The sequence below is a fragment of the Lepidothrix coronata genome, unplaced genomic scaffold (genome assembly GCF_001604755.1).
Source record: "Lepidothrix coronata isolate B3197 unplaced genomic scaffold, Lepidothrix_coronata-1.0 Scaffold36, whole genome shotgun sequence".
NCBI lineage: Eukaryota > Metazoa > Chordata > Aves > Passeriformes > Pipridae > Lepidothrix > Lepidothrix coronata.
This window is the reverse complement of record NW_016690216.1, coordinates 206149-220919: the sequence shown is the minus strand read 5'-3', so window position 1 is coordinate 220919 and position 14771 is coordinate 206149. Positions and strand designations below refer to the sequence as shown.

The 14771-nt window shown below is 39.0% G+C and overlaps 1 long non-coding RNA gene across 2 annotated transcripts in view; it reads right to left on the bottom strand.

Annotated features, from left to right (window-relative positions):
* The window catches only part of LOC108496104, a 39885-nt gene extending 26408 nt beyond the window's left edge, over nt 1-13477 (bottom strand). For both annotated transcript variants that reach the window (XR_001874323.1, XR_001874322.1), the window contains exon 1: nt 13076-13477. This is a non-coding gene — a long non-coding RNA (uncharacterized LOC108496104). The remainder of the gene's footprint in view (nt 1-13075) is intronic.
* Nucleotides 13478-14771: the final 1294 nt, after the last annotated feature.

Here is a 14771-nt window from a genome sequence, read left to right as displayed (position 1 = left end):
GGACCTTTTCCAGTCTTCCCTTTCATGGGATGGGGGTGATCATACCCCATTAAGGGTTAATGAACTGCCTGCCCAACTTCCAGGCCCCATAACCACCCTGCTGTCCTCTCAGCCACCAGCTAATCCTTCCAACAAGCCACTGAGGTGAGAGTTCATTGACAGAGGTGGGTGAGGTTAAAGATAATAAGAGTCTAAACATCCATAGGGAGTTCAGCTCGAGTACAAAGTCATAATTACATAAGCCATTATCACTGTACGGCTGAAAAGAAATTGCTGCAAGCAGGGGTAGAAAACATTTGCAAAGACAGGTTTAAGAATCAAGGATGGAAAATATCAGACTTTGTCTAGTGGATACACCAGGGCTTTAGCGAGGCTATAAAATGAGGATCGTTTGGTTATTCAAGTAGAAACCTGTTAAATGGATAACCTTGTTGCAACAAATTTTAATTTTTTTAGCAGGTCTGTTCTTTCAACAGGTACTGAGTCGAGCAGCCTCTGCTATTTTTATCAAATGTATTTTAGAGGCACAGGAAATGCCACTGAGGATTTAAACCCCCAGTAAGCTACACACAGGCAGTATTTGTAATACACTGCTTGCTGCTTTTACAAGCTGGACAAACCTCATACATTATGGGCCAAATTACGCCCTTGGATGAGTATGCTTGATTCCCACTGCTGTCAATGTGGCTGTCATAGAAATCTGTGGGAGACCAGCTTGTGCATCCAAAGAAGAACCTGGCCTAAAATCTCTTGTGCTCATGTTCCTTGTTAGATATTTCTCGTGTCTACTTGACTTACTCTCTTTTTTATTGAGGCAAAATAACCACGTTTAAAGATATTCTTCAAAAAATAAAATATAAAAGACCTCTAGTGCTATAATGTTTTTATTTGTGATGGTAAGCAATGGATGTTCTTCATACAAGGTTTCCTTGAAAAGTCATTATATTAGTGGGTTTACAGAAATCTAGTGTTTCTGCATTTTTTTGGAGTTTTGGACAGGCCTGGATGATCTCTCCTACAAAGTGAGCAAACATGGTCATTTCACCACAAGTTTTACTCTGCCAATCATCAGCTGCCTGTAAGTTGCTGCCCTCCCCAAAGAAAATGACTGAAAGGAGGTATTCAAGAAACATTCTGCTGCCTCTGTGACACAGGATCAACCCCCCCCTCCACTCAGGTGGCTTATCTAGGAGTGAAGGATTGTCTGGATGAAATAATTTGTAAATATAAAATACCAGGAAAAGCCAGTTCGGGATGTAGCCCCCATGAAAATCAGACTGAACATACCTTGTGCATTCCCAGTGGGTACTACTGTGGGGACTATGGACCTGGGTGATAACATGAAGGATAGTGCTAAGGGCCAGGTCCTCTGGAATATTCCCACTGAGCCCCTCGAATGTCACCTGGTGCCCTGGCCACCTCTCTGAGCTTCATATCAGGTTCAAGATTCACTTCTCTCTGCACGGTTGAATTTATTCCTAGGCAGCTAGATGGAGTGGTAAATTTATACATGCATTCAGCATTGTCATAGTCATATCTTGCCTGAGGGCATATTGATCCTTGTTACCATATTGACTTGATGCTTCTACATCTGCCAGCAATAGGTCTACACATTTTTTTTTATATGAAGATTGCACATTTTCCTTCCCCTGCCCCAAATCTCCTTCCACACAGTTTACTTTTATTAAGGTGAAACTGTTTTGGGTTTTTTTTAGTGCAGCTTTTAAAATGTGTCTGTGTTTGCTCAGGTAAAGGTTTTGCAATTGTAGTTTAGCCCCAGCTGGCAACTAAACCCCACACAGCCACTCACTTACCCCACCCCAGTGGGATGGGGGAGAGAATCAGAAGACTTAAAGTGAGAAAACTTGTGGGTTGAGTTTAAGACAGTTTAATAGGTAAAGCAAAAGCTGCATGCACACAAGCAAAGCAAAACAAGGAATTCATTCACTGCTTCCCAAGGGCAGGCAGGTGTTCAGTCATCCCCGGGAAGCAGGGCTTCATCAGACGTAACGGTGACTCGGGAGGACGAACACCATCACTCCTAATGTCACCCACTTTCTTCTTCCCCCAGGTCTATACGCTGAGCATGATGCCAGATGGGATGGAATATCCCTGTGGTCAGTTAGGATCAGCCGTCCCGGCTGTGTCCCCTCACAGCTCCTTGTGCACCCCCCACCCTGCTCACTGGTGGGTGGGGTGAGCAGCAGAAAAGGCTTTGAATGTGTGTAAGCACTGATCAATAACACTGAAAACAACCCTGAATTATCAACACCGTTTCCAGCACAAATACAAAACATAACCCCATACCAGCTACTATGAAGAAAATTAACTGTATCCCATCAAAAACGAGCACAGTAATGATGACTTTAGTGAACAGAAAGAGTTAATCAAACAGTTGGAAATTACTTAGCAACAGAATTTCCTTTCTAAATTATAAATACACAGAAACCATGTGTTGTATTTGCTTTGCAGAGCAAAAGAAGCAAAGCAAAGGGGAAGTTACCTGTTTATTTGTAATTAACTGAAGACTAGGGGAGCCCCAGCAACTTGGTCCTTGCGACTGATATGCTTGCAACTGCAAGATTTGCCACCACGGGCAATTTCTTCTTCTCACTCATGTTCTCCACACAATTTCAACTATAAAGGTCACTAACCAAAAGCAGCGGCTAAAGTGGGTCCAAAATAGTTTTTGCTTAACTTTTAGCATTTGCTTAACTGATTACTAGTTACAAATCTGACACACAGCAGACATAACAGTGCTCTCAAAGAGATTAAAGGATTAGTCACTCACTAGCTTAATCAGATTAATCAGAGATTTTGAACACAATCTATAATTCTATCCGCAGAGGGGATACATGATAGCCACATGGTAGCCTAATTTGGAAGGGATACTAGGGATGGACAGACCTAGACAAAAGAAGGTAGAAAAAATTGCTAGTTATCACAGGGATTTTTCTATGTACTGCACTTGTAATACCACGTAGAGGCCTTATATTTTCTAGTGGAATTACAAATTCACAAAATCTAACACCAGGATCACCTAGTAGCCTACACAATCCTGTAAAACAACTAATACAATGCCCTGATATAAGTTTATGACTGGTATACAGTAAGCTTATGCATGTGTTTTTCCTTATTTAATTTCACTGAAGCCTTGTTTTCAATTTGTGAGGAAAAGGTCATTTTTTTTTGTCTTTTGATGCCACAGCATCCAGGGTCTGAAACACAAAGTATGGGGAATGACTCTGTAAAATCTTAAAAGCTTTGTGCCAAAATTGGAAATTTGATACAGTAAGTTAATTGAAAGTAGGAGGAAAAAAAGGATTTGCTGTCATCTGTGAGAGATGCCAAAGCTAGCATTTAAACATGGCTTTACCTGTGGAGATATCTACTATTTTTTAAGAAAACGTGCATTTCTTTTCCCCATTATTTGAATAAAGGGAAAAGTGGAGTGGAATCTCAGCATATTGAAGCTGAAGTTTTCCTGTAGTAGAAGTTACTTAACAACTGTAGTATTTCTACCAGTGATTAATACAGAGAAATCATAGACAACATTGATATGAGCCCTGTTTTTACACGAAAAGAGAAAAAGCGAAGAAAAATCAATGTAACTGATGATATCTTCATCTATCACCCTCATCTTTCTTAATCCATTACTTTTCATTTTCCTGATTTTTATCCCCGTATCTGGGATAGTGACCTTAACAAGTTCCCTTAGCATTTTGGAAGGTGTCAGTCTCGTGTCTGAATCTTATCTGCCTGACATTCAGTCTTCAGAAAAGAAGCACTTTTAAGAAAGAAACAAACAAATTAATCTCCGTGTGCTTCAGGAAAGACACTGTAGTTGGAAGTAGGCCAGGTTTTCACTCTGAAGGATGCTCTGTGCTTGGCAAAGCCCAGAAATGTGTATCTGCAATGGTTCTTCTGCTAGGATTTTGAAATTTAATAATTACAGTTCTTTAAAGGAGGAACTGCAACTTAGTGTAAACACAGCAGCTAACAAGGAAAAACTGTGTTACCAGGAATTAAGCGTTTGTTATGCAGAAACTGCAAAAACAAAACGGAACTCTCAGAGATAGAAACACTCAAACTGTGCAATCTGCCAACCCCTACCTGAGGTCATGTGTGTGGTACATGTATTAAACGAGTTGAGGTGAGTGTCTTTGCTATGTGCAGGCTGCCAAACCTCCCCTCTCCCTCAGCAAAGAGTGACTGTAGGATCGTTCTTTGCTGAGAGGACTCAACAAATCTATTTACAGTGGCCCACTGATACACAGCATTTGCCATCGCCTCTCTGGTGGCTGCCCTACTGCCTCACCCAACAGGCCCCAGCCCCAGCACAGCTCCCTGCAGCCCATTCCTTTCCCCAGCTCCGACAGTCAGATTTCAGCCACGCAACCCGTGGCAACCAGAATCCCATCACTGCTCTCTGACAGGAGAAACACAGACACAAACACAAAGCTGCCTTTGGAAAAACAGCACTGAGGCTTTGCTTTAAAGAGAGAGAACGCGTTGAATTAAAAATGTGCCAAGAACAACCAGGATGGCATTGCTTTATTTTCACAAAGAAGTCTCTCCTAATTGCACATTAACTGTCTTTTCGCGAACAAACTTGTTTCCACCTAACGCTGACAGTCGCAGGAGCCCGAGTGTGTGTGTGTGCCGGGGGAAGGGGCGGGGGGAGCTGCTTTGTGGCAGTGTCTGTACGTCTCGTGCCTGCGCTGATGGAATTATTGTTTATTTTTTTAATTTTCAGAGGTAGGTTGATGACAGCTGAAGAAGACTGTATTTGCTGAAGAGCAGCATGATGGTAGAGAGGAGCGGAGCTCCTGAGGGAGATCTAATGGTGCCTCTCCTTCCTGCACAGAGATAAAGACTTATAATAAGCGTGTATGTTCACCATCTGGCTCTGTGCATGTGGTCCTTATGGAGGCGAAAGCAGCACAATCTGTAAATGATCAGGAGCCATCGCACTCTCTCCAGAGAATCCACGATGCAATCAAGGTGACAGATGGCATGGCCGCTGCTGTGGCCTCATGGAGAAGATCAAAATCACCTTCAATAAACTCTGACTGAAATGGGCATGAGCACCTCAAAAAAGTCAGTTTGTCAGTCAAACTGCGACAGCAAGCTGCATTGGGGAAACATAGCAGCCAGCTCTCTGTTTTCAATCGTTTCCGTCTGACTGAGCCTGAACTATGATCTTTCTCAAATTGTCCTTTCTGTTTAGCTGAAGCAGGCCAGCAAATTGCCAGATTCATAGCTTTATTGAAGGAAATTGAAAACATGATGTCCTCAATTCAAGGGACAAACAGCTGGCAGGTGCTTGGACACCCAAGCACATAAAATGGACCCCTAGTCTTTTGGACAAGTTTGTCCAACTTTTGTCAGAGTAAATACAGATATATAATAAAATAAATATAATAAAAACACAATTTAGGCAGGGTTTATCAGGCATTAGCTTACAGCAATTATATGGCTGCAAATGAACCTTGCGGTATGTATTAAATGCTGGGTTTTCCCATTTATGCTAAAAATTCCACATCTACTGCTAATTACAGTGATTCTCGTTTCCCTGTTTTTGTATGAATATCTGACTATGGCCCTTTTGCCATGACTATTTATAAAGTATAGGCATTGAGGGCCCAATCCTGCAAGAATCCCAACAGCCCTGACAGGGTGGATCAGTACCTTACAGGATCAGTCTGCTGGGGTCAGACTCTCTGAAGCACTCTGTCCGTCCCTGGCCAACACCCACACCACCAGCACCTCCAAATGCCCTATTTCCTCCCTCATACAGGCAGAGTAGTACCTGCCAGGTGTTTTCTGTCATTTGTGCAACTGCATGAGTAGCCAAGGGTCTTAGGTGAGCTTATCTGAAAATGGTGATGAAGACACATATCCATTCCTTTATTTTTCCTAATTCTTTCTACTTTTTATACTTATTTTTTATGCTGTCCTTTTATGGTGTCCTTAATTTTTATGGCTTCTTTCTTTTTAGAGGAATATAAAGTAATGTGCTTGTCACTGTTTCCAAGCTTGCACATGAGAACTTCCAGGCTGAAGCTCTATTGCCAGGCTGAAGCAAGAAGGACACACTGAGAGGTGACAGAGGAAGTGAAGGGCAGCCTTCCTCCTGCCCGCGGGATCCTGCCCCAAGATCTTCCTGGCCTGCTTTGGTACAAGAAGTGGATCGACGTCTGCGTCCCTGCTCCGTGTGGCAGATGGTCACTGTCTTTCTCGGTTTGCTTGCTTGCATGTTTGGTTTTCTACCACCACATTTTAAAATGTCCCTGTCGCCCTTAGCCTTTCCAGCTACTCATTTTTAGCTTCGTTACTCGTGAAATATTCTAGAAAGTCTTTTGGCCTGGTTCAAAGTCTGTTAACAGCAGTGAGTCTTTTCAACAACTTCGCTGGGTCTGAATAAGTCCTTGGCACATACGTCTCTGTAAAACAGAGCGTTATCAAAGGCACTTCTTTTGTATTTTATTTTTTGATTGGGTGTGGAGCATGGGTCACATTTTAAACTCCAGGTTTCTGTTCCATCTGACTGATTTTGCACATATAGCTGACCATCCTGGCTTGCACATTTTATGCCTTCAAAACAAATATATAGGTTGCCTTTGCACTAGCTACCTCTGTTCCTCTCTACCAACGTGACTTTTTGCATGCATGGGAGAAGAGCTATGCTCCCTCTCACGAGTACACAGGTGCCAAGAGACTGTGACAGAAATGGCCCAGTGTAAGCCCATTGTTTTGACCTGGCAAAATGGTATTTTGCTGCTCCAGCAATCTGGGGGTTGGATAAAGAGGTAGTGGCAAAACCTTGATCTGACAAAAAAAGAGGTGCTGCTAGGAGAACGAGGAGGGAATTTTAGAGAGAAACTCCTGAGGGTTTCTGCTTTCTCAGTTGAGAAGTTTCATTGGGATTATAAGGTCTTGCACTGCTTTTTCCTGTTACGTGATAACAGGGAGCACAGCAGATCAGGTGTATGAGCAACTTCTCCCAGAACTGAATCTTCTCACAGCTGACTGTGCTGCTAGCGTCCAGTTCATTCAGAACAACAACCCAGGGAAACATCTGAGTATCGCAGGGGCATTTCCTATGATGCAGTTTCCAAAACAGAGCTGATATAACAGTGTAAAATACTAAATACAATACTATAAGCTTGAGGTTCTTGTGTGGACCTTGTCAAAACATCTGAATACCTGATATCTTTATTATGGCAACCAACCTGCATGGTGAGACATTTATACATTGGTCACTAAGATTTTGGAACTTGATTATTTTGAAAAAATAATGCACTTGCTACAAGCAACACAAATTGGGATCTCTCTAAATTGTAGCTAAACCCTGGTAATTTTCTGTCTTCAGCTACCTCCTCACTGTATTTTATTTTCTGTTCGTTTCTCATGATGATCACAAAGGGAGTAGCAGGGAAGTCTGCTTTGCTCCAGTGGTAAAGAGGGCAAAGTCCAAATCAGGTAATTTGGTTGACAAGCCCCAGCCCCTACCTACAGTGAGGAGAGCCGTTATTGTAGAGTTTGTTTTCTCCTACCATGATCTTCAGAGGATCTCTACAAGGACACTATTTCCTGTTGGAGGAGAGGCTTGAAGGGGTCCCTGCATGGGAAAAGGAATGTGAAATCACCTTCAGAGAGTGGTTTGAGTATAATGAATGGGTTTACTTGTTCAGTGGGTGACAATGCATGACACGTAATACACAGCACATTTCAATACACACGTGCATTAGATCAATGGAAAAAAGCCTGGCCCAATTGAAATTTGCCACTGTATGGCTGAGAAATCTGGAGGGCTTTCCCCAACAAAGGGAAGTTTCACTTAATCCATAGAAATTTAAAGTAATATATTATGAGGAGAAGAAAAGGATAGGTTTCTAGATAATTGAATGAAGTGAAGGGAAATTTAGGGCCAGAAACGCTTTTGTCCTTGAATGTTCTTTCATCGCATTCCAAATAGGGACTTTGTGTCATGGACCTGTGAATACAAAGACTGCTTTTAAATCTCTACTTCTTGCATGACTGACACTTACAATTCAGTAACATCTTTCAAGACATCCTTTGTGCACATTTATTTCAAAATAATGCATTGGACCTGTAAAATCTTACTGGAATATTTTCCGCAATTACACTCCCATATTCTGTGATAAATCTTTAAGTTGATTGTTCCTTGTTTTAATATGACCTTATATCACAACAGCATAAATACAGTGAAAGTCACTGTCTGAAATGAAACAGCTTTTATTTTGTTATGTATTGATGGAAGGGAAGTTGATTGTAAAAGGAAAATGTTTTGTTTTCTGGAATAAAAATACAGAATTTGGAGCCTAGCAATTGTTGCCTGGGGAACATTTAATAATATTGCCATGCCTGCCACATACCAGGGAAATGAACTTCCCAACAATGCCTAGAAATGTGGGATCACTCCCTACCCTTCTTTTGTTTGTCTGCTGGCTTTATCTCTTTGACCCTCATTCTAGTTAGAAAAACATGTTGCTTCAATCTTTTTTACAAATCATTTAAAATGAAAGGAAATCGGGAGAAGGGGAATAGCAGCATCAAACAACCCACTCTCAGGAGTGGAGTCTCTTCCATTGGCAGTTCAGGGCAATTTCCATTCCAGTTCCCTGGACAGCTTTATGGGGAAATGGGATGTTCTACTTCCCTAGTTATCATCTCAGCAAAGGCAATGAAAAACCCCCTTAAGAGGAGGTCAACAGAGTCCAGTATCAAGAGCAGGAGGTTTAAATGGAGAAGAGAGGATGAGAAAATTGAAATAAAGGATTGATTTTGATCAACAATGCCAGTGCTTCATACATATGACTGTCTTTCATCTAATGAATGTACCTCATAGAGGGGGAAAATAAGTCATAAAGACAGCAGATATCTTGTGCATGTGAACTAACATGAATTTCTTACATTCCTCTGTTCAGCTATCACCATGAAAGCAGAATGGCTATCATAATGTTCTACTGTCAATTTTTCTTTTAAAATTTCTGGGACATGTCTTGTCTGAGTGGTGTATACACTGCAATTAGCATTATAAACTAAAATATAGATTAAATCAAACTAGTATGGAGTGTCCATTTGAAAGTAGTCAGGTGTGTTGATTAAAAATGCAAAAGTTGATATTGGGCAAAACCAGGATGTTTTTATGCAATTTTTTCTTTTATGCATGTGGACACAGAATTACCATCCCAAAAAGTAGACAGATACATTTGTGGACAGTATTAAATAGCTACAAAAAACATGTCCCTATTTAGAAAGGTCCATTTACACAGTGGTCCCAGCCTGATTTCTAATCATTATTTGAACATAAAATGCTGTAATTGCTCCTGTGATAGGAGAAAATTAGTGAACTCGGAATGGTTTAGCTAAAATCAGAAACCAGGAGCTGAAAATACTCAGTTTGATGGCAGTATATTTCATGTTATGAATGTACCACAGAGCCCTTGGACTGTTATGCCCTTGCATTACTATTTTAACAGCAGGGGCTACATCTGGGTGGTATATAGGGTCTGCTCCTACCTACCTGCAGCTCCACCAGAGCCACAGAATGGAAGCCTGATAAGAGGAGATGCATTGCTTTGTATGATAAAAGGTACTTTCTTTGTCTGGCAAACCACTCCTTTTGTATGCACATCAACCAGATGGCCATTTCAGTTTGTCTCCGGCTGTGAATCAGACAATATGGCAGAATTAAGGGAAAAGCAAAACCTTCCCCACCGCCCCTCCTCTCTGCACATAAAATTAGAAATCAACAACCTTTAGGGAGATTTTATTTTAATACTTCATTCCTTTGGTAATTTAGTGACTTTTGACTTTCTCAGTCATCGTGAATCACTCTCCTTAAGGTGTGACTAGCTAAATGCTTAAGGACCAAGAGACAGGGAAGAAGGTTCAGAAACTAAGTAACAAAAGAGACGTGAGAGGCAGTGGATTTTTTTTTAAAAAAAAAGTCTATCTGTGTAATTTTGGTGATTTGATACCAAGCACATTTTGCATGGGGAGATTCCTGATGGTGTTACATGGACAGTGACTGCAGTTCTCTTTCCTGTCATACCAAGAGGTCTGGAGTCTTGTAGGATTAAACATAGGAAGTTCTTTGCTGATGGTCTACATCATTTTATCCTACACTGGAGATCCTTCTACAGATTTTGGGCAGCCACATCATTACCCTGTAGAACTCACAGAGAATTTGGAAAACCAATTTGCTTTGGGATCAGGAGGTAAAAGGCAGCTCCCACACTGCTGATAGTTCCCACACAGGTGGGGAATGTTACATGCTCCTGAGATATAAATGTTTCAGCTGAAGAGGAAGAAACAAGGTGAGGAAAGAGGGCCAACAGAAATCTCAGTAAAACTAAGTCTCAAAAAAAGACTGAAATGTCCAACAGGAGTCCTAAAATCTTTTCTGTTGGACTTCCAGGGAAAAAAGGCCTTATGATTTTTACAGAAATCTGCTGTACACATATTTAGTTGCTAACATAATTTAAAGCCTTCTGAAACTGTTCATTTCACTTATTTGGCACAATGTGTAGGATAAAATTTGAAAATAACTAGAAAGAGACCAAAAGCCACTATGCTAGAAAAAAACCACTCTAGTCCCTGGTAGGAGACGGCAGCTCTATATTAAATCCTATATTCAACTGGGATTAATTTTGCAATTTTCCAGAAATATTCAAGCATATACATGCTGAATTTGGCACATCTCTCAACACAAAATTATCTCTGAGTACCAGTAACTTTTGCTATAAACAGTGATAGCCATGTGCAGTTGTGAGAAGACACGTTCTTCATTGAAGCATGTACCCATATTTTAGCAACTGCTAAAATTAAATCCATGGGTTGAACCCTCAGTTTGCCTGCTGTTGCCACCTATTAGCAACCAAGAAATACAAAGGTATTTCTCTACTGTGCAAGTAATAACATTCTTTTGGTTCTTAGAAGATCTCCAAGAATGAGCATTAAACCTTATGTAAAGTTAGGTCCTATGAAATAAAGAAACTGGGCACTCTCAGGATTCTCTCTACAGTTGGCACGAATTCCTATTGACTTCTATTAAAACAGTTTCAAATCCTGTTCTAAACCTTTAGTTAGCAAACACTGAAACTGCATTCACATTTAACTGTGAGGGCAGTTAAGAAGAACACTTTCCCATGCGTCCCTTCTTGGCCAATTTGAATTTATGCCAACAGTGACAATTAGCAACTGCATTTCATGGTTTTCTTCATGTTATATATACCTGATTTAAGTTTAACTTTAACAAAAATCACACAGTATTCCACTTATATGTACAAATTTTGCCAGAAATCATGGGAGGAAAACAGCAGTAAAAAAACATTTGAGAACATTAATAATAGAGTGCCACTCTACACAAGAATAAGGGAATAGATAATAAATAACTCAATTTCAAGAGACTTTGAGATGTTTTACACCTTCAGCCATTTATCCTAAGGCTCTGGAAATCAGATTTGTTGCAGCTGGCTGCTGTTGAAGTGAAAGTAAACATAACAATAGGCAAAAAAAAAAAAAAAAAAGAAAAAAAAAGGAGTCAGATTCTGGAGTTTTGAAATAATTAATGCAAATTCTTATGCATTAACTTGTGTCAAGGAGATGTGAAGGTTAGCAGACATTTTACAAATATTTAGTGAGAGATAGCTTTTATCTCAAAAGTTTAAGGGTCAACTTGCTATGCAAAGAATAGATAAGATTCAAGAAAAAAATAATAGTCATGATTTTTGGGGAAGGAAGGTTTGGTTTCATTAAGAGATATAAGAAAAAACTTCTAAAACTGGGGGTGAACTCTGGAAAGTTGGATGTATACTACCAAAGAAATATCAACTATATGATATCTGATTATAAATTCTCATGAGTACAAAATCGTGATTAAAATATTCCACATTTTCTGCTAATGAGGAAAAAATACTGTGAAAAAAAGTTTCATGAGAGATAGGTGAGTACTTTTAACATTTATTAACTACATGGGGAAAGAGAAAAGGTAGAAAAAGTGAACATTCAAGTATTTATGAATTTTCTCTCCTTGTCTCAGGACTTGTATGCCGAAATTGAAGCACTCACACTAAAGGGGCTTCATTTTCAACAGCATTTGGTACCTATTTTCTTCTTTATATTAGATATCTTTCCCTTTGCAAGCTTAAGTTTTATCTCTTCTTTACTGCGCCTAGGTCAAGTAAGATATCCATTACAGTCCGATTGCTGTGAGATCCTTGAAAAATCTGTGAAATTAAAATACCTCAGTGCAAATCTAAGATCTGTGGGGAATAAATAATTCTGATGAGAAGTTGGTTTGTTTGTTGTCTGTAGAAATGAGACTGTAATAACTCCTTTGCAAAATACCTTGAGATCTGAAATCTTTGAACATACTATATAATAACCAGAATTTGTTATCAGTTAGTAGTGAATTGTTGATACCACTTATATTACAGAAAGACAGAAGATACTTTTCGATGTACAATATGGAATAAACTCCCCAAGGGAAATTCCCTCTTTATTCTTAACATTTTTACCTAAATGTAGACAGGAAAAAAGACGAATAGTATTCTGAAAAGCCTCTGATCAGATTGCTTTTTTTTTTTTAATCCTAGGAGTGGTAGAATTAACATGTTATCTGGTACATGGTAACTGTTTTACTTGGAGAAAGAATATATTTGCCAGCATAATATCTACATTTTGATAGTCCTGCCATATAAATCTGATGCGCTAGGTCTCAAATGCAAGCACAAAAATCTACATACCCATCTTTATCATAATGATTACAATAAAAAGGAGGAAAACCGTTGATTTGCTTGATAATTTACAAAACCAAACTTTATAGGCAGGAAATTTTTAGAAAGGTAGCTGTAAATCTCAGCACAGTTCTCTTATCAGGTGACCTATAATCTTACTCTAAAGTCACTTCAAACCTATGGAAGAAAATCCCAAAGGTCAACAAAAGAAGTCATTTTTCTTCTTGAACTGGCATGCAATTTTTATGTTAAATAAAATTTATACCCCTATATAAACAGATTGCTTAAAATTAATGTCTTCCTACCTTTATCCAGTTATCTTCTCATGGTTTTAAATAATCAGAAGTCATAACTTATGGTATATGAAGACTTGAGGATTTTATTTGTTATTTTTATTCTTGAGCATGGCTTCCAAGGAGGTATGCATAGCCTGCAATGTGCATATATATCTATATCTATATCTATATCTATTTGTCTGTGTATATGTGCTCTCTCTAATAACCAGTGAGCCTCTGGAGACAAAGCACCTCTTGTGCAGTTCTTAAGTCCATGAATAACCTTAAGCACATGACTCATTCTCTTGAGTGGGATATCTCATGTATTTAAAGTTGCATACATGTTAAAGTGATTTGATGGATCAGGACCAAAACAAGTAGGGTCTATGGGAATGTGGGATCAATGATGTTCTTATTGTAAGACTCATTAACCCTGGTTTTTCATTAATTTTAACAAAGCAAAGAGTTTCTGATTAATGGGAATTCTTTAAGGTTTATTTTAATTTCTTTGATTTCGTTCCATTGTGCATGGCCCATTTTTATGCCTGTGTTTCCAAGGAAACAGTTGTAAAATGGAATTTGATATGATGTGTTATCAGGTTCCTTGTCAGCAAGTTTCAAGCGATAGTTATGAACTTGACAAATTAAGTTAAAAAAAATTATGATTCGAGTATTAAGATAGAGCTACATGTACAATGTTTGTTGTCGTCTGAATTACGTTCTAATATTTTCATTTGTTTGGGGACAGAAACTGTTCTGATCACTGGAAGGAGGTCATAGTATTGATAGCACATACACAATATACAATGTCTGCAATGCTGAAATCAATATTTGAAACTGCTGCTGTTTTGATTCCATTAATACAATCTCAAGAGGAAGTACATTGAGTTAAATCAGACTGACTGCATTTAAGAACTCCTTTATCTTCACTGATGGCTAACTATAAAAGGAAAGTGAAATCTAATCAGGACCCAAGTCTTATGTAGCAAAATCCAAGTAGGGGTTGTGTATGCAATAAGTCTAAGAGAATGGCTTACTTTGGATGATATTTACAATCTGTTAATTGCTGCGCAAGCACAAACACAAATGTTTATTCCAAAACATTTGTGCAAATATATGTGTTTTAGAGAGCAACAAACAAACTGGGGTTCTGTTCCTCAGCTTCTTTATTATTTTTATTGCAGTAACAAGGGTCCATTGAGTAAATACACTAGGCCAAAAAAAAAAAGACTTCTTAAAAAAGACTGTAGATCCAAGTTTGTGTTTGTGACGTTTTTCACAGATATTGACCTCAAGAAAAAGATGAACAGGAAACTCCAAACTTGTACTGAGGACTCTTGTTTCACATAATACTGTTTTTTGATGATACTTGCAAGTAAAAATATTTCAGGAATGTTTCATCATTCTATTGAGAACAGCCTTTTTTTTTTGAAGCAATCTCTATGGGGCAGTTACCTTGACAAGCCTGAGAAGGTAGGCAAGACCCTGAAAAAAATAGAAAGACCTATGCAAACAATGTTAAAACCATGGTTTGAGGGAAGGAAAATAGGAATTTGTTACTGAAGCATATTCCAGTAGTGCTCCCCGACTTAGTAGGGAAATTACTTGGTTTAGTTTTAATACAACTAGTATTTGTCTTTCAGATACTTAACAGAAGTCATGTCAGGATTTGCAGAACTCTCATATCACATTTTATTTTTTCTTTTGTCTGTGCATCCACGTGAGG